The sequence below is a fragment of the Chiloscyllium plagiosum genome, unplaced genomic scaffold, assembly GCF_037043375.1.
Source record: "Chiloscyllium plagiosum isolate Xiang-an unplaced genomic scaffold, Cpla_swu_hap1 HiC_scaffold_10, whole genome shotgun sequence".
NCBI lineage: Eukaryota > Metazoa > Chordata > Chondrichthyes > Orectolobiformes > Hemiscylliidae > Chiloscyllium > Chiloscyllium plagiosum.
In genome coordinates, this window is record NW_028270148.1 from 13,105,260 (window position 1) to 13,126,604 (window position 21,345).

General features: G+C 41.2%; 1 protein-coding gene across 3 annotated transcripts in view; it reads left to right on the forward strand.

Annotated features, from left to right (window-relative positions):
* Positions 1-11,073: 11,073 nt before the first annotated feature.
* Positions 11,074-21,345, forward strand: part of reps1 (RALBP1 associated Eps domain containing 1) — a 72,598-nt gene continuing 62,326 nt past the window's right edge. The window contains exon 1 of one of the 3 annotated variants that reach the window (XR_015758350.1): positions 11,074-11,675. The gene's annotated coding sequence lies outside the window, so the exon portion shown is untranslated. The remainder of the gene's footprint in view (positions 11,676-21,345) is intronic. The other 2 variants (XR_015758349.1, XM_087991126.1) reach the window with 2 other exon arrangements.

Below are 21,345 nucleotides of genomic sequence, written 5' to 3' on the forward strand. Positions count from 1 at the left end.
AAGTGTCGGATTCTGTGCAGTCACTACCCATGGAGCATGCAGCAACCTGGAGTCACCAGGTTTTTCACTCAAGACTTCAAAGTCAAGATTTCCCTGTGTCAAGTTCATTTGCAGCAGGTTATAAAAGGCTTCATATTAATGAAGTGAGATCTCCCAGGTAATTTGGCTGATGACAAGCAATAATTCTCTTAATAGATCTAGCAAGACTTTGTTTGATATCAAAAACTGTTGGAAAACACAGCTAGTTGCTCCCCACATCACGATAGGCTTCACTCGACTTCTAAGGCAATTGTCCTGAATTTCTCGCTGTAGCCACAACATTCTGACCCGTTTCACCTTCAGTTTCCTGTTTTCTATTTCCTTGCCTTCGTTAATAGTGATGCTACATTAAGGTTTTCCAAACTACTGGGATCTTCCCATAATCCAGGGATTTTGGAAGATTACAAGCAATCCATCCACTTTCTTTAAGACTCTCAGATGCAGGCCATCTGATCCAAAGTACTTTGTCAGTACTTTGTTTCATTATTTTTCCTGGTACTTTTCCCTAGTGATTGTGATGGATTTGATTTCTTTCTGCTTCTCATTTTTCAGTATTCTGAGAATATTTTTTGTGCCCTCTGTGAGGACAGACATCAAACACCTGTTGAAAATGTTAACATAGACAATAGATGCAGGAGTAGGCCATTCAGCCCTTCGAGCCTGCACCGCCATTCAATATAATCATGGCTGATCATTCCTAATCAGTATCCTGTTCCTGCCTTATCTCCATAACCCTTGATTCCACTATCTTTGAGAGCTCTATCCAACTCCTTCTTAAATGAATCCAGTGAGTGGGCTTCCACTGCCCCCTGTGGCAGAGCATTCCACACAGCCACCACTCTCTGGGTGAAGAAGTTTCTCCTGAGCTCTGTCCTAAATGGTCTACCCCGTATTTTTAAGCTGTGTCCTCTGGTTCGGCACTCACCCATCAGTGGAAATATGTTTCCTACTGCCAGATTGTCCAATCCTTTCATAATCTTATACGTCTCAATCAGATCCCCTCTCAGTCTTCGAAACTCAAGGGTATACAAGCCCAGTCGCTCCAGTCTTTCGGCGTAAGGTAATCCTGCCATTCCAGGAATTGACCTCGTGAACCTACGCTGCACTCCCTCAATAGCCAGAATGTTTTTTCTCAAATTTGGAGACCAGAACTGCACACAGTACTCCAGGTGTGGTCTCACCAGGGCCCTGTACAGCTGCAGAAGCACCTCTTTGCTTCTATACTCAATTCCTCTTGTTATGAAGGCCAGCATGCTGTTAGCCTTCTTCACTACCTGCTGTACCTGCATGCTTGCCTTCATTGACTGGTGTACAAGAACACCCAGATCTCTCTGTACTGCGCCTTTACATAAATTGATTCCATTGAGGTAGTAGTCTGCCTTCCTGTTCTTGCTACCAAAGTGGATAACCATACATTTATCCACATTAAACTGCATCTGCCATGCATCTGCCCACTCCCCTAACTTGTCCAGGTCACCCTGTAATCTCTTAACATCCTCATCACTTTTCACCCTGCCACCCAGCTTTGTATCATCAGCAAATTTGCTAATGTTATTGCTGATACCATCTTCTATATCAATAACATATATTGTAAAAAGCTGTGGCCCCAGCACGGATCCCTGCGGTACCCCACTGGTCACTGCCTGCCATTCCGAAATGGAGCCGTTTATCACTACCCTTTGTTTCCTATTAGCCAACCAATTTTCAATCCAATCTAGTACTTTGCCCCCAATACCATGCACCCTAATTTTACTCACTAACCTCCTGTGTGGGACTTTATCAAAAGCTTTCTGAAAGTCCAGGTACACTACATCTACTGGATTTCCCTCGTCCAACTTCATAGTTGCATCCTCAAAAAATTCAAGAAGATTAGTCAAGCATGATTTCCCCTTCATAAATCCATGCTGACTCTGTCCTATCCTGTTACTACTATCCAGATGTGCAGTAATTTCATCCTTTATAATAGACTCCAGCATCTTTCCCACCACTGAGGTCAGACTAACTGTTCTATAATTACCTGCTTTCTCTCGCCCACCTTTCTTAAAAAGTGGTATAACATTAGCCACCCTCCAATCCTCAGGAACTGACCCCGAATCTATTGAACTCTGGAAAATAATCACCAACGCATCCACGATTTCCCGAGCCACCTCCTTCAGTACCCTGGGATGCAGACCATCAGACCCCGGAGACTTATCAACCTTCAGACCTAACAGCTTCTCCAACACCAAATCCTGGCAAATATAAATTCCCTTAAGTTCAGGTCCTTCAGCCACTGTTACCTCAGGGAGATTGCTTTCTGTGTTTTCCTTGATTATTTTTTCAGTCTTGTTCTCTAAGCAACAAATAATCACTTAAATTAATCTCATCCACTTCACTACTTCTACAAACTATTACTGAGCTGAAAATGTGTTGCTGGAACTTCCTGAAGAAGGGCTTATGCCCGAAACGTCGATTCTCCTGTTCCCTGGATGCTGCCTGACCTGCTGCGCTTTTCCAGCAACACATTTTCAGCTCTGATCTCCAGCATCTGCAGACCTCACTTTCTCCTACAAACTATTACTGTCAATTGCTAAAATAGATTTTGTTGAAGCTTTTCATCTTGCACACAGCAGAACAATTTATAAAGAATGACCAAAGTAAAAACATTTATAGTATGTGAAAGGAGAATTTTGACTGCTTGACAAGTGCATTTGGGTTAGTTGAGGCAATGCAATTGACAATGCACCGGGTAATGATAGTGTACAGTTAATTGCCAAGCTTTGTTTAAATTGTAAACCTGGCAGGTTGACTGATTGGTCAAGAAATTGCCCTGAAAAATAAATCAAAAAATGGTTGTCACCTATTTTATTGGATTGAAACAGGCATGGTAAGACACCCCATTTTTTTTTCAGAATAATAACTGAATGGGAGCTTGACTCCTTTAACCAAAAAACAAAAAGGTTTTGCTAAAAATCAAGTCTATATGTTGTTGAGCTGTCCAGTACAATGCTAGATTTTTGGAAGCAAAAAAAAGAGGAACTCAGAACTGAAATCACTAAGAATCTTTTGAGTTAAGGAAAATCTACCCCATAACAATCCACTGGAAAACTGAACTGCAGGCTCCTCAAAGCTGTAAATTCCAAGAGCAACAGAGAGTAAAAACATCCAGAGCTTACAGACAGTATCCCTCTCTCTCTTGTTGTGGGAATAAAGACAGAAAGCCTTAGCAAGCCTAAAAGAATTCACAAAAAAAACTAAGTTCACCTGCCAAACTATCAAATTGAAGAGCTGAAAATGTGTTGCTGGAAAAGCGCAGCAGGTCAGGCAGCATCCAAGGAACAGGAGAATCGATGTTTCGGGCATAAGCCCTTCTTCAAGAATGAGGAAAGTGTGTCCAGCAGGCTAAGATAAAAGGTAGGGAGGAGGGACTTGGGGGAGGGGCATTGGAAATGCGATAGGTGGAAGGAAGTCAAGGTGAGGGTGATTGGCCGGAGTGGGGGTGGGGGCGGAGAGGTCAGGAAGAAGACTGCAGGTTAGGAAGGCAGTGCTGAGTTCGAGGAAGGACAAGCATCACCATTCAGATACCACCATTTCAGCAATGCAAAAATAAAAAGGACTGAAAGAGGAAAAGAATTTTCTACCTTGTGGTCTGGATTTTTGATCTTTAGATTTTTGTCTACCCTACCTATGTGTTTTGTTTTGCCCATACTTTACCCTTTGTCTGTCTTACTCATGATTGCATGTGTATTTGTGTATGTTGGGTTTTGAAAGGGTATAACTTAAATTTTAGTAATTAAAAACCATTTTACAATTCTTTATAAAGTTGTATGTTACAAAAGATACTTATTCTTTCTGACAGGAAAGAAAGCATGTGTGGCATGCTTTCGTTCCGGGTAGCAGTCAGGCAATTTGATTTTTGGTAGTCCTGGTGGGAATTTTATCATGCATACATTTTGTGATGGCTTATGGAGTAGTTGGATATGATTATCGGTGCACTATACTATGTTCTTCCTGTCTGCAGAGAATACAGCCTTGTATATTAATGTATGTAGCATCTAGTATACACAAATGCTGCACACTGTCAGCCCAACTAACTACTCCAAATTAATTTTCTGCATTACTTTTTGAAAACTTTGGGATTGTTTAGCAAATGTTGCCCAATTGCAGAATTACATCTAATGTTGGACACTGTTGAGAGTTTTGCAAGTGTAATCTGGTTGGACATAGTCAGTACCTTGGTGTAGTAAACAGCTGAAGGAATATGCTGCTTGATATGATGTGTCAATTTGAGAGATGTATGGCCTATGTCACACCAGTACTGAAATCCATATGCTATGTTAGTCATTTGTGAATAGGCAGAATATCTTTTCGGCTTTATGGCAGCATCCTATTAGTGGCAACCATTTGCGCTCCTACTGTATTACAGCAGTATTCATGCCCATGTAAGATGAGATACCTTACCCTCCCCAGGTTAATCTGAAGGAGACTCAGCACTTTCCAAAACCCAAAATGCAACCTTAGGCTGAGTGTCTCACAGATACTGCGTTCTTCTTGTAGCATCTTCTTTCTCAATACATCTCTGTGGAGCATTCTGAAATATTGCCTTAAATAAATACCACTGCTTATCTATCATATTACCTTTTAACAAAAACGGAAAATGGAAATCACAGCAGGTCAGGTGGCATCCATGGAGAGAAAGCATACGAACGTTTAGAGTCTTACGATTCTTCATCAAAGCTCACATAAAGAGTGAAGGGGACAGTATTTTTGTAATAGTGGGGGGTGGGGAGGGCGGAGTACTGAAGGAAGAAAGGAACAGCAGTCCAAGGGGCATTGTATGTCCTGGACATACTTGTAATCTTGGCTGCCTGACCCGCTGCGATCTCCAGCATTTTTGTTTTCAGTACAGATCCCAGCATCTGCATAAATATGCTCTTACCTTTTAACCTATTTGCCCATTCCAATTTAACCAATATCTTCACACCTTCTGAATTTACTGGAATTCTCTGTTAATATTGACACTCCTAGAGATTCTGTGTAAATATTGAAGCATTTGCAGAGATCCCTATCAGGCTAGGCAAAATCCTAGCAACCTCCTGAGAATATGTCTATATTTACAGAGACCCCTTGTAATAATGACAAATCTAGATATTCCCTGTAAACAATGCAATTCTAACAGATTGCTGTAAATATTGACACATTCCCAGGAAACCAGTGTAAATAGTGACACCCCCCCAATAATCCCTGTACATATTAACATGATCTTAAGAATATCGTTTAAATGTTAACACATTTCCTGGCATCCCATGGGATCCCTTGAACTGCGAATAAATACTGGCATCAAGATGTGGATTAGAATCAAATACACAACATATTTTCAAATTCTCAAGAGCTCCTAAAACAATCTGAAGTCAAACTGCTAATGAATTCAATTTGGGACAAAAAAACTACAGACGCTGGAATCCAAGGTAGACAAACAGAGAATTGGAAGAACACAGCAGGCCAGGCAGCATCAGGAGGTGAGGTAGTGATAGGTGAACACAGGTAGCGGGTACAATGTGGTTGTTCAATGGGAAGAATGAATTCGGTTGGCGACTGGAAAGGTCAGTCAGGGGAATGAGAGGGGGAAGGGCTGGAAAGGCAGTTGGGTAATGGGATGAGAGGTTATTTGAAATTGGAGAACTCTGGACAGTTTGGTTTGCTGTGGCAATGGAGGAAGCCGACGATGGTCATGTCGGAAAGGGAATAGGAAGAGGAATTAAAATGGGCAGTAATAGGAGGTCAGGTCAGCCCTTGCAGGCCCGGCTGAGATGTTCGTCAAAATGTGCCGAGTTTACATTTGGTCTCGCCGATGTAGAGAAGACCACATCGTGAGCACCAGATACAGTAAACTAGGTTGGAGGAGAGGCAATTAAGCTGACTGATGCCATCTCATCATCCATAATGTTGCTTATCTTCGCTGTTAGGAAAGGCTGTATACCATGAAGCTGGTATTTCCCTTCTTCAAATCCTCCTTGCGGCTTCCTATGTTAGAAGAGGGAAGGGGGGAAAAAATAGCTTTCATCCCTTTCTTCCCCCACAGCACATTTCCTATACAGAAGCCAAAATCAAGGGGAGATTTGAGAGTTTTCAAAATCATGAGGAGCCTAGTCACAGTGGATAGGGAGAAACTGTTCCCACTTGTAAAAGGATTGTGAACGAGTGGTTACACTTTTAAAGTGTTTTACAAAGAAAGTAAATGTGAGGTGAGAAAACACTTTTTATACAGCATGTAGTTAGGGTCTAGAATGTTCTGTAAAATTTCTGGCATTTCCAAGAGTGGAGATGCTCTCCAATACCCTCGGACACTTCTTGGTGCTAAAGGCCTCAAATGTATCAGCAGATATTGCAAGCTCTTTGTCCAGGATGTTGCTGGAGAAGAAAAGTATGCAGTTTGGCCATTGGAGGGTGCAGAATGTTCTCAAAATGAAGAGGGACCTGCAGGACTCATTGTACACATTGGAACTAACGATATAGGAAGGGAAAAGGGTGACATTCTGAAGGGAGAATAATGAACGTTAGGCAGGAATTTAAAAAGGAGCTTCTTGAGTGTAGTAATATCTGAATTACTCCCGGTCCTATGAGCTCGTAAGGGTAAGGAGGATAGAGCAGGTGAATGTGTGGCTGAAGAGCTGATGCAGGGGAGAAGGGTTCACACTTTTGGATCATTGGAATCTCTTCTGGATTAGAAGTGACCTGTACAAGAAGGATGGATTGCACCTGAATTGGAAGTGGATTAATATACTGGCAAGGAGATTTGCTAGAGCTGCTCAGGAGGATTTAAACTAGTGGGGGAGGGGGTTGGGAAATGCTAAAGAAAGAGATCAAACTGAGACTGCTACAGTTGGGAAAAGGAGCAAGTCAAACTGTCAGGGCAGGCAGGAACAAAGGTGAGGTGGGGGAGTCCAGAACTAGAGGGCATAGGGTTCAGGTGAGAGGGGCAAGGTATAAAAGGGACTAAAGGGGCACCTTTTTTACAAAAGGTGATGCGTGTATGGAATGAGCTGTCAGAGGAAGTGGTGGAGGCTGGTACAATTACAGCATTTAAAAGGCATCTGAATGGATATATGAATAGGAATGGTTTAGAGGGGTATGGGCTGGAAATGTGTTGCTGGAAAAGCGCAGCAGGTCAGGCAGCATCCAGGGAACAGGAGAATCGACGTTTCGGGCATAAGCCCTTCTTCAGGAATTCCTGCTGCGCTTTTCCAGCAACACATTTCCAGCTCTGATCTCCAGCATCTGCAGACCTCACTTTCTCCTTAGAGGGATATGGGCCAAGTGCTGGCAAATGGGAGTACATTAGGTTAGAATATGGTCGGCATGAACGAGTTGGACCAAACGGTCTGTTTCCATGCTGCACATCTCTATGACTCTGTAACCCCCAGAAATGTATGTTTCTTTGAGATGAAGGAACAGTACACCCATCCAGTGAATGAGGAGCTACCAACATTTAAACATAAATGTGAAGTGCAAGCACATGTCAGATAACTGTACTAAATCAACAGAGTCACCTTGTATTCTTCTGAAATTAATCTGATATTCATTCACTGTTGTTCCTCTCCTTCTGCCATTCAACCGGTCAGTATTTGTACAAGAATTTAATAAATGAGTCTCTGCTGACTATCCTCCAGTTTAAGCAAACAGATTCTCCTTCTGGATGTAGGTTTGCTCGCTGAGCTGGAAGATTCATTTTCAGATATTTTGTCACCATACTAGGTAACATCTTCAGTGAGCCTCCAGACAAAACACTGTTGGTGTTTCCTCCTTTCTATTTATATGGTTTGAGTTTCCTTGGGTTGGTGATGTCATTTCCTGTTCTTTTACTCAGGGGGTGGTAGGTGGGATTGAAGTCATTGTGTTTGTCAATAGAGTTCCAGTTGGAATGCCATGCTTCTAGAAATTCTCGTGCAGGTCTCTGTTTGACTTGTGCTAGGATGGATGTGTTGTCCCAGTCGAAGTGGTGTCCTTCCTTATCTGGATGTAAGGATACGAGTGAGAGAGGGTCATATCGTTTTGTGGCTACTTAATGTTCATGTATCCTGGTGGCTAGTTTTCTGCCCATTTGTCCAATGTAGCGTTTGTTAAAGTTCTTGTATGGTATTTTGTAAATGACATTAGATTAGATTAGATTACGAGTGAGAGAGGGTCATGTCGTTTTGTGGCTACTTAATGTTCATGTATCCTGGTGGCTAGTTTTCTGCCCATTTGTCCAATGTAGCGTTTGTTAAAGTTCTTGTATGGTATTTTGTAAATGATATTAGCTTTGCTTGTTGTCTGTATAAGATCTTTCAAGTTCATTAGTTGCTGTTTTAGTGTTTTGGTGGGCTACCATGATGCCAAAGGGTCTGAGTAGTCTGGTAGTCATTTCCAAATGTCTTTGATGTAGGGGAGATTGGATAGTGTTTCTAGATGCATTATGTCGCTGAAAAATTGGCGAACTGTGTTCATTGGGTACCCATTCTTTTTGAATACATTGTATACGTAATTTTCCTCTGCTCTGCAGTGTGTGGTGGCTCGTTGAAATAATGTTCTGATGCAACTTCATTTGTGGGTGGTGGAATGATTGCTTCTGTAATTCAATATTTGGTCTGTATGTTGTTTTTCTGTAGACGCTGATTTGAAGTTCCCCGTTGGCTGTTCGCTCTACTGTGACATCCAGGAATGACCCCATCTACCACCCCCTAAGAAAAGAACAGGAAATGACATCACCATAGGAAATGTCATCACCAACCCAAGAAAATAACTAGAAAGCAGGAAACACCAGCAATGCTTTGTCCAAAGGATCACTGAAGATTGTTATCTAGTATGGTGACTATCTCAAACCTTCCAGCTCAGCGAGCAAACCTGCATCCAGACCCTCAGCCTGAGCTACAAATCTTCTCAATCTCGCTAGATTCTCCTTGTATCTCAGGTTGCCTATAATCAATGATAGAAATAGCTGTGTACTGCTCTTTTCCCAGTGTCAAAATATCCTCTCTGAAAGATGCTAACCCCAAAACCAGTGCCCATTATAATTTTGGTTATTTGTCAGTCTCATTTTAAAAATACATTCATGGGTCAAAGACATTGCTGACTAAACCAGAATTTAATGCTCATCCCTAAATGCCCTCCAGAAGGTGGAGGTGAACAAACTTTCTGAATTGCTGCAGTCCACAGAGTGTAAGTAAACCAATAAAGCTATTTGTGAAGGGAATTCCAGAATTTTGACTCAGCAATAGTGAAGTCAGAATCCCTACAGTGTGGAAACAGGCCCTTTAGCCCAAGTCCACACCAACCCTCCAAAGAGGGTCCCACCCAGACCCATCCCTCTACATTTCCCCCTGACTAATGCGCCTAACCTACACATCCCTGAAGGCTATGGTACAATTTAACATGGCCAATTCACCTAACCTGCACATCTTTGGACTGTGGGAGGAAACTGAATCACCTGGAGGAAATCCAAGCAGACACTGGGAAAATGTGCAAACTCCACACAAACAATCGCCCAAGGCTGGAATCGAACCCGGGCTCCTGGCGCTGTGCGGCAGCAATGCTAACCACTGAGCCACCATATCGCCCCACAGTGGCTCAGTATAATGGCAATACATTTTCAAGTCAAGGTGGTGAGTGATTTGAAAGAGAACTTGGTGTTCCATTGCACCTCTTTTTTCTCTAGGTGGTAATGATTATGGGTTTAGAAGACATTGTTGAAAAAGTCTTGGTGAGTTACTGCAGTACATTCTGGGGATGGTACAAACTCCTGCTACTGTGTGTTGGTGTCAAAGAGATGCACTGGTCAATCCAGCATCAAATTCTTCTTAAATGAACAAAAACATAAAATACTAGAGGAAGTCAGTATGCTAGCATCATCTGTAAAGAGAAGAAAAAAAAGTTAATTTTCAAGTCCTCTGAGCCTTCTTCAGAACAACTGGTCATTCCCCTTCAACTCGTAAATTCATCAGTCGATTCTTCAACATTAGACAGTATGTTTCAATAATCAATTAATAGGTCCTTGGAGCACTGACAATACAGGAAAGTTGTTTGCATTCAATGATGTGACTGATTCAGGGCCTTTCCAAAATTACATTACTGACCTGAACTGCATGCGGTGAAAGAATTCTCACGTCACATTTAACTTCCTTTGTAAATTGCCTTAACAACAAGCCTCGTTGTTCATGACCCTTTTCCAAATGGGAACATTTTCTTGCCATCTACTGACTCAACCCCTTGTGATTTTGAAAACTTCCATTGAATCTCTCCTCCGCTTTGGCATCGCCAGAGGAAATTTACAAGTCAACAGTTCATGCAGCCAGGAGAAGTGAATGAGTAGTGGGAATGGGGGGAAACTTTTAACCTCCAACGTCTGGAGTACCGAAGAGATGAAGTGGGGAAATACCAATTTCATGCTTCTACAAAAGCTTCCAATCTTGAAATGAGTTCTGAGGAAAGATCATTTGATTTCTCCAGCAATTTATTGATTTTCAGATACTCCCATCCAGTTCTCAATTTCCTCCAACATCTCCATTCCCCTACAAAATGGCGACCTTCCCGCCAGAAATAACCGCCTCCTCTGGAGAAGAGGAGAATGGAGAGTGAGCAAGTCACATGACTAAGGATTTTTATGCGGTTGGGGGACGATTATCACGTGGCCTACCCTAACCCAATCATTGCCGACTCCGGTTGCCGCCCCGCCCACTTTTCGCCTGTGTGGCGCTGGTCCCACCTTCCCCCAACGCCCTACGACAGAACTCAATGTGATTGGCCGACAGTCACACGTCGTGTTCTCGCGAGGAGCTGTGGACTGCCGGCAGTTTGGGACGGTCACTCTCGCGAGAATATCATCCCCTCCCCTCCCCCAAAGAGTGATCTAGTCGCGGTAGCCGGGCGGCCATTACACTGGGAAGACTTTAGGAGGTAAAGGGGAAAAGGGGGCGGGGAAAGGGGCTGTAGCAAGCGCTCCTTTAGGAGATTTCCTAAAGATGATCGTTGAGGGTGGGGGCGCTACCGACATGGGAGATCAACTCCTTTCACCCTCCTCTGCCGCAGGTCGGCTCTTGGTCCGGGTGAGCAGGAAAGGGCCGACGAGGAGCGGGCTCGGCTCCCGGGGGTTTGGGGATGTAAGCGGGGGGCCGGGCCAACATGGCGGCGCTGAGGGAGGCAGCGGGGGAACTACAACTCCCAGCACGCACCGCGGTACTCTGTCCTTCCGTCACACTCTCCAAAGCACGCAGCCGCACACCTCAGGCAAGGGGAAAAAAAAAGTTGCGCTTGCTGCAACCCCATTAGGGGTTGAAGATCCATTGGCTTTGTGACTGCGGTCGGTTTTCTTCTGGTTATCGAGAAAATGCAACCGCGATGCAAATCCGCCATGCTGCAAATAAACGGTGCAACAAGCTAGAGTGCCTGAGTGGCCTCTTGATGCTGTGCAGTAGTTTCATAGGCACCTTCTGTGTATTCAGCGCTCTGTCGAAGGTTGCCCAATAATCCGACTTGTGTTTCGAGACTTAGTTTCTGTTTCTACGTGTTCTTATTTCAACTTGCATCACGTCCAATCCTTGTTGTTGGCGACTGCACCGTGTTTATGAATTAAAAGGCGTCCGGAGGTTGGGCATTCAACTGAACGCTTCTCTAATAACAAGGTGGTAATTTACAGTAAACCATTTGTATTTAAAGCCCAATATTATTTGTGTTTTACTTGATTGCATTATTCGTTTATAGTCCTGGGGTGATAAATTTGCTCGTAGATCTATCTTTACATCCGTCATATATCCGAGGGTGAAGGTTGCAATGCGGTTTGCTTTGGCCAGGGTTTGCATGTAATGTTTTACTGTTTTTCATCTCTCTTTCATGGTTCTGTTTTTTATCGTTCCTGGTATGTGTACTAAGTTGGCTGTCCACCAGAGTTGTGGTTGTACTTGTACTTGAGAATTAGGAAATATTTTTCTATGTAATTGCTATCCACTTAATATCTTCCCTGTTGGAAGAAAATGGGATGGTGTTAAGTAGTCTTGTGATAACTCTATAAAGTCTTAATTGTGACCTAGTACCAGAGGATGTTAGTGTAACTATATCTAAGATTTGTTGCAATTAAGTGAGGGAAAGTTAGAGCAAGGACTGATAGTATGCTATGTTTGTACACTTAGAGAAATTGTAAATATTTTTCCCAGTGATACCTTTTTCAAAAAAACTCAACACTAGCCTAAACTGCACTCCTTTTATGTTGTCATTTTCTGACAATGAGGGATGAACCAGTTGGTAACTACTGAAAATGGATTCAAATTCTCACTGGCTGGCATACATTCTTTTCTGCTTGGCGAAAGTGAGGACTGTGGATACTGGAGATTAGAATCAAGAGTGCGGTGCTGGAAAAGCATAGCAGGTCAGGCAGCATCCAAGGAGTAGGATAGTCGACGTTTCAGACGAAAGCCCTTCAGACAGCATCCAAGGCATCGACTTTCTTCCTTGAATGCTGTCTGACCTGCTGTGCTTTTCTAGCACTTCACTCTTGACTCTTTTCTGCTTGGCCCAAACAAGGACACTGGTGACTACTGCTGTTTTCCTGTGCATGGTTGCATTTGATGGAAGCGCTTTGAATTTTTAATTTGTATCAAAAGTGTCTAAATTTGATTAGAACAGAGCTGTAGCAATTCAGCATGTGGAGCAGTTAATGTTTTGAACCAATATGTCCTTATTAGCTGTATTTGATCCATACTGACTGTTGCTTTCCTGAGAAACTAGGATTCCACTTGGGAATCATTCCAAATAGCTTGAAGGTCTAAAGCATGAGATTTTAAAAATTTTCATACTATGAAATTTGAAAGTGTTGAATTAGAGGATTTTTAATTCACTTCACAAACTGCTTGAACTAACATAAGTAGATAAAGTGACAAAGTTGCTTTTTCGTGCATTGTACACCAAATTCATCCAAACCATTCTGGTGCCCTTATGTCACGAGCGATATACTGTCCAGAGAAGGTTCACAAGGTTGATTCCAAACGTGGAGTGATTTTCTTGGTGGCTTGGGCTTCTATTCACAAGTTTAGAAGAATGATTTTTAAAGCATAGAGTTTGACAAGGTAGATGCAGAGATAAACAAATACGGAATGCTGGAGAAACTTAACAGGGCAGCATCTTTGGCGAGAGAGAAACAATTGATGTTTCGAATCTGGTATGATTCCCCTTTGGAATGGAGAAGTTATTTCCCTTTGAGCGTGCATAATCTCAGAATGAAGGATCACATATTGAAAAGGGATGTAGTTTTTTTTCTGAGAATGGTAAAGAATTCCAGATTTACCAGAGGGCTGTAGAGGATAGGTCATTAAGTATATTCAAGATTGAGACAGACTTTTAATCAGTATGGGATTTGAGGGTTATGGGGAAAAGACAGGAAAATGGAATTGGGGATTATCACACAACCATGATCATCTTGAATGGTGGATGGGCTGAATGGCCTACTTTTGCTGCTCTGTCTTATTTGTTAAGCATAATTTCCCTTTCATATATTCATGTTAACTTTGTCCAGACTTGAACTCGACCACATTCTTGGTTTCAAGAAATACACCATGCTTCAACTTATAGTTGTTCCATGAATCTGCAACACGTTCCCCCTTTGACTTGGTTGGAAGAGTAGATTCTGATCATCTAAAAGCACTGGGATGTACTTTCCTTCATCCTCTGGATCATTGAAAGACATGCAAACTACCATTTACTGATGTTAACCCAGGTGATCATGAGATACTTTGCATACATTTTGTAGTTATTTTCACGATGAAAGAGACCGGTTGCAATTACTTCTGAACTTCATGTACCTTCCTTTCAACTTGATTTGCTTCACGACATTCAAAAGCATTATGCATTCAGAAGCTTAAATTAATATTAAATTGTTTTTCGAAGATAAATTCAAAAAATGTTACCCATCAAGTAAGTTGTCTGAGCTTGTGTCCTGATAAAATCTTCATTGAGGTTGATGAGTTGAAAGATAGAGGAGTTGAAGAGGAACTGATGTGGTAACTGCAGAATGCTTTTATTTACAAATGTGATCACAATGGTTATCTTCGTAGGCTGTGATATTTCTGTGTGAGACTTGTTTTTCAGCTGATAGTGTTCTATCTTCAAAGGATGGCTACATTGCATTAAAACCAAACAGTTTTTCTTTTATAGTAGAGAATGTGGTGCGAGAAAAGTACAGCAGGTCAGGCAGCATCTGAGGAGCAGGTGAATTGACATTTCGGGCAAGAGCTCTAATGAAAGGCCTGATGAAGGGCTCTTGCCTGAAATGTCAATTGTCCTGTTCCTCTGATGCACTTGCTTTTCCAGCACCACACTCGTGACTCTGATCTCCAGCATCTGTAGTCCTCATTTTCTCCTGGAAAATGAGTCGGTGACCTCAATGTTTCAAATATGTCAAATAAATTTTACCTACTTGTGTGTGTCTCATTTTACCATGAATAGGAATTTTTGAGTTGAAACATGGTATACCTAATTGTGTTGTATTTTAAGGGATGTTTTGGGGCAGTACAGTGCCTTAGTGGTTAGCACTGCTGCCTCATGCTGCCAGGGACTTGGGTTCAATTCCCCCCTCAGATGACTGTGCAAACTCCACACAGACATTCTCCCCATGTCTGCATGGGTTTCTTCCAGGTACTCTGGTTTCCTCCCACAGTCTAAACATGTGCAGGTTAGGTTGATCAGCCATGCTAAATTGTCCATAATGTTCAGGGATGTGTTGGTTATGTGGATTGGTCATGGGAAATGTAGTGTTGCAGGAATAGTGTAGGGGTGGATCTGGGTGGGATTCTCTTCGGATGTATGGTGTGGACTCAGTGTGCCAAATGGCCTGCTTCCACACTGTAGGGATTCTATGATACTGGCTTTGTTCCTCCCAGATGAGTCAGAGTTAATTTTTATTGCTCTCATTCTTATAAGACAAAAGCCAAACCTGAATTTTGCTTTGTTAGCCTACAGTTTGTGGGGGAGAAAAAATGAAAGTTTAAAATTACGTATGTATAATGCAGCCCTCCTCAACTGACAAAGCGCTATCCAATCTTTTCTTTATATACAGTTTGTAAAATATATAAAGCAGCTGTGCTGACATGTTACATCTGTGATGTTTGACCAGGTGCCACATCAAAGATTAGAACTGAAAATAAGAGCTTGTGGTGGAGGGGAAACTATTTAGTATGAATTAATCATTGGCAAGTGAACAGGAATAAGAGGGACAAATGAGTAGTTTTTGGTTTTGCATGATAGTGCCTCAGGGATCAGTGTTGGGGACTTCAGCTATCAATAGTCAATATCGTTGACTTGGATAAAGGGGATTAATATGATAGCTGAGTTTTCTGAAGATGGTGGTAGCTATGAAAAGGACTTGGACACATTTGAGTGGGCAAAAATATGGCAAATGAAATGTAATGTGGCACACTGAGTTTGTCCACTTTGGCAGGAAGATTAGAAAAAACGAGAACGCACTTATTTAAGACAGGAAAGGATTCCTCACAATGTCAATGTCAAGAACAAATTTGAGATTTTTAAATCTCAAATGGTCATTAGTTTGTGGATTGTTTTTTCCCCAGAAAACAATGGAGGCAGGTTCATTGCCTTAAATACTTCGAGTTAGAGTCTTGACTGACAAAAGGGTTATAGGATAGAGGCCACAGTTAGATCACCCAAGTAAATGATGAAGCAGGAATGAGTGACTGACCTGTTCCTGCTCTTAATTTGTCCATTTACATGACTCTGTTGATATCTTATACATGTTTTGCTAATGATGAATAAAAGTGATCTAGTAGTATGTGTATAAATTGTTCATCTCTCCACACATTCCTGTCATTCTCCATTTTTTAAAAAAACTCCTTTTTTTTCCAGTGTTACACACACTGTTCCCTGGCTGAATGCATAGGTAGCAGATCTGCCTTATGACTTCTGAAATGGGGCACTTTAACTCGTTTGCAAGTTGTGGGTTTTCTGATCAGGTTGCTTTCTTTTTTCTCAGACAGGAAAAGACTGGGAAAAGACTGTGCCACATTATATCTCATCTGCCATATCATCTTGCACTGTTGTTGTCTTTCCGCTTTCCATTTGTTCTTGATGTTGACATTGTGAGGAATCCTTCCCTCCTTGCACAACAAATGAATTGCATGTTTGTCTTCCCACTTGCACTCCTACTGTTTTAATTGAATGAAGCAAGATTCCCTTTCTACTCTGAGGGAGAGTATTTTGTTCAATTTAACTGTTTCTCATTTTTTTAAGAATTAGAAACTTCTGTATGAGTCAATCACTTCAAAAGCTGCTTCCTCATATCAATTTAGTTTTAGTATTGACAAATTTATTTTCTGGCTAAAACCTCAAATATGAAAAGGAGTACTTTATAGGGTGTGAAACTATCAATGGGATAAAACAGGGACTCATCATTGAGTAATGGGTCTAATTTAGCAGGAATTGCTCTAAGAATATCAGTGGTACAGTAAATCGGATAATGTTAGTTGCTGTGTCTCAAATTGGCATGCTAGGAAATAGAAAATAATGTGAAGCAAGCAGGAAAAAACTATCATTTAGATTGCAGCTTTCAAAGGGGTTTTCGCTATGACCATCTAGAAAGCACTTTCTATTAAACTTGTATGCACCAGTAAATACTCTAGAATGGGTTACATGGTGTCTTTTATAGGGATTTAATGAATCAGCTGGTTCTTCTCTCTGTCATTGATTGCAAGGCAGTCTTCCAATTTATCTAAATAACTAGATGAGTATTATAAGCTACATATGAATCAGTTAGTACCTGAAGTCTCAAATTGAGTTCCAGCTATCTAATTATTAACTAGTTTAATGTTTTTATATTATACATGGATTCAGTTTTGTGGGGGCTTTTGTTCTGCTCTTACACTCAGTGATCAGTGAATTTTAAGAAGATTTGTAGCTAAAGTTGAGGTTCTAGGTGTAGGTTTGCTCGCTGAGCCGGAAGGTTCATTTTCAGATGTTTTGTCACCATACTGGGTAACATCTTCAGGGAGCCTCCAATTGAAACACTGGTGGCGTAGCCCGCTTTCTACTTATATGGTTTGAGTTTCCTTGGGTTGGTGATGTCATTTCCTGTGGTGACATCATTTCCTATGGTGATGTTGTTTCCTGTTCCTTTTCGCAGGTGGGAGAGTGAAAGAGAGATAAATGGGATCCAAGTCAATCAACAAACACATTGACTTGGATCCCATTTATCACCCCCCTGAGAAAAGGAAGAAATCTCCATCCAGAATTCAGTGATCAATAATGTAAATTACATTGACATTCCCACAGGATAATTTAGAATTATGAAATCTTTATCAAGAATCTAATCTGCAGCTGATATGCCAGGAAGTTGTAATGTTTTTATCTTGCGTTTTAACATAATTTGCTTATAGATTTGCATTGACTGTGTTCTGTGGATTTAAAGTTTTGTTGAGATATTAATTTTCCAAGTGTTTAGAGATGATGTTTCCACTGAAATATTTATACTGTATGGAAATAGTTGCTATTTATCATATACATTAATCTTTGGAAAAACATCATGCTGTGAATAAATCTAATCAAATAAACTTGTAGGTTACAGTTACATCTTGCACAGTTCAAGTAATTGAACTTCACCCCAGCTATGACCCAATTAAAATCTCCTGGTATTAAATATCCTTTGCATCTGCTGTAATCTGGAGTTCGACTGCAGACTTCTGTCTCTTGTTAGAGATTTTTCAGAGATATTTAAGTTATCCTTTTAACTTTTCAACTATATGGAGAGTCCTTTAGTCCAATAAGTAAAAATTCTGTTTAGTTGCTGAGTTCTGTCTGCTAAAGTATCACTTTTTCAGTGCCAGATTAATTAACCAGTTTACTTGTGTAATGTTTAGTATAAAACATTTTGTCTCTAAAGCAAGATACAAGTGTTATTTTGTTAGACAGCATGGAAACAGATCCTTCGGTTCAACTTGTCCACACTGACCATGTTCCAAAAGTAAACCATTCCACCTGCCTGCATTTGGCCAATATCCCATCAAACCTTTTCTATTCACGTACTTATCTAAATGTCTATTAAACGTTGTAACTGTACCTGCATCCACCACTTCCTCTGGCAGTTCATTCCACACACTAGCCACGTTGTGTAAAGAAAAGGTACCCCATACGTCTTTTTAAAATCAATGTACATGCAGCGTGTACATGCTGATTCTTGAAGCTTATAACAAAAGAGACAGTGGGAAGCATTGCACAGTTGTATACACAGAAGCCTAAAATCCAAGATGCTTCATTTTGTGGAGTTAGAATGTTTATCAGAGCTAAACGTAAGCATGACAGCTTTCAACCATTTCTAATTAATGTTTAGAATCTTGAATTCCTTTGTGTTTGTGAATTAGTTTCTAGATTTGTTGTCAGTTGTTATGTTCTGTTACAGTGATTGACTTGTGTTTAGTCAAAAGTAACAAATCACATGCTGCTCTCAAGATTCTGTGCTTGATAATGAAGGCAATGATACAACTGGCAGGCAAGTAGTATTCAGAAAAGTTATACTGAACTAGAGTTCCTTTTATATGATAGCTATACTGAATTAATGGCAGAATTTCTGAAAACAAAAGGTTCTGAATCCAAACAATAGATCAAAACCTTGAATATACACCATTTTTTCACCATGTAAATTTTTGTCCATTGTTTTTTCTTAATGGGCTATTATTTCAGAAACTGGTACATTATGTAACAATTGGTTTAGTTTTCACCATCAAAAATGAAAGTGGGAGTTACACATGAGATTTAGAAACTAAACTTGATTTTAAAAACAAACAATGTTGTTTGAGATTCAAAACCGATAAAGCACTCATGAATCTGTGGCTTTTGCAGAAGACTGTTAAGTTGGATAGTAGGAAGCTGTATGAAGTAAATCTGATTTTTGCGGAGATTGCACGAAAGCAAGAGCTGTCTGAATTTGGAATAAGTGGGCAGGAAATCTAACTTCAAGAATGCAAGAAATTTGGTTAACTACTTGTGTTAATAACATGCAAGATAAGACTGTTAAAATTGCCTTGATACTTTCAATAAGTGAGCGCATGCATACTTTAGACAACTTTAAGGGATTGCAATGGATAGCAAGTTATTGTAGTATTAGAAGATGGATGTACCGCTTGAGCTATTGCTGGTGAATGTCCACATAAATGAAGTCCAAAGGTATTGCACATTGAAAGAAAGGATGTATTTAAATGAGGAAGTGAATATTGTTTGTGCCTGCAAGGTTTGTGAAGGTTTGTAGTTCAGGTTGAGGTTTAGGGTGTAGCTTTGCTTGCTGAGCTGTAGGTTTGATATCCAGACGTTTCATTACCTGGCTAGGTATCATCATCAGTGGCGACCTCCAAGTGAAGCAAAGCTGTTGTTTCCTGCTTTCTATTTATATCTCCCTTGTATCCCTACACACGGATGAAAGAAAACCACCAATTCGACTGGGACAACACATCTATCCTGGGACAGGCTAAGCAAAGACATGCCAGAGAATTCCTAGAGGCCTCCACAGTACTGTTAGAATAAAGCATGCAATTCTGGTCTCCTCCATATTGGAAAGATGTTAGGCACTCCAACCACAACGTCATAAACAAACACATAGATCTAGATAGTATCTATGAACCCCTCAGAAAACGAACAGGAAATGACATCACCACAAACCCCTGGAACCACATCCAGGACAAATATAGAAAACAGGAGACAATAGCTTTGCTTCACTTGGAGGTCGCCACTGATGATGATACCTAGCCAGGTAATGAAACGTCTGGATATCAAACCTACAGCTCAGTGAGCAAAGTTACACCTTAAATTGTTTGTGCCATTAGCTTCACTAGTTATTGTGGAGTAGACGTCAAGAAAGCTGACTGAACACTGCAGTTGCCAAACCAGTTTTTTAAAAAAAAAGTTAGATGCTGCTATTTTAAAGGTGTATGGTATTGTGATCTGGATACTATGTTCAGGCCCTATTGCATAAAGGGGAAAAAATCCAAGCTCTCAAACACTGGGTGAAGAACCACTGAGTTGATGTGTAGTGCTGGAAGATTGAATTGTGTGCAATGGCTTTTGCCTTAAAATGTGAGGCTGAAAGCATTGTTGTTTTAAGAAACACAACTTCAAACTGAGGGGAAATGACTGTAGGCTAGCAAAAAGCAAATCTTCAAGTCATAGAGTTTGGAAACAGACCCTTTGGTTCAACTAGTCCACACTGACCATTTTCCCAAACCAAACTAGTTCCACTTGCGTTTGGCCCATATTCATCCAAACCTTTCCTATTGCGTTTTCCCTGGATGCTGCCTGACCTGCTGTGCTGTTCCAGCAATAAAGTTTCAACTTTGATCTCCAGCATCTGCAGACCTCACTTTCTCCTACTTCTCCAAATGCCTTTTAAATGTAACTGTACCTGCATCCACTACTTCCTCTGGTAGTTCATTCCACATATGAACTACTCTGTACAAAAAAAAGAAAAAGTTGACCCTAATGTCCTTTTTAAATCTTTCTTCTCTCTCTTTAAATATGCCACCTCTTGGATCATTTGGTAATAACTTCATTACCTTAGGAGAGGGTAACTAGTGAGCCAGAGCCTGAAGTCTGGGTGGAAAGTGTCAGCACAATTCTTCACAAATCCTTTCCTGTGTTAGCAACAAGAACGCAGTGAGGTGACAGTTCTGCAGACACACCCAAGAGCAGGTAGATAAGATAGTGAAGAAGGCATTTGGTATGCTTTCCTTTAATGGTCAGAGTATTGAGTACAGGAGTTGGGAGGTCATGTTGCGGCTGTACAGGACATTGGTTAGGCTACTGTTAGAATAAAGCGTGCAATTCTGGTCTCCTCCCTATTGGAAAGATGTTGAGACTTGAAAGCATACCGAAAAGATTTACAAGGATGTTGCCAGGGTTGGTGGATTTGAGCTATACAGAGAGGTTGAATAGGCAAGCGCTGTTTTCCTTGGAGGGTCAGAGGCTGAGGGGTGACCTTATAGAAGTTTATAAAATCAGGAGGGGCATGGATGGGATAAAAAGACTCAGCCTCTTCCCTGAGGTGGGGGAGTCCAGAACTAGAGGGCATAGGTTTAGGGTGAGAGGGAAAAGATGTAAGAGATTTAAGGGGCAACGTTTTCATGCAGAGGGTGGTACGTGTATGGAATGAGCTGCCAGAGGAAGTGGTGGTGGCTGGTACAATTGCAACATTTAAAAGACATCTAGATGGGTATATGAATAGGAAAGGTTTGGAAGGATATGGGCCAGGTGCTGGCAGGTGGGACTAGATTGGGTTGGGATATCTGGTCGGCATGGACGAGTTGGACCGAA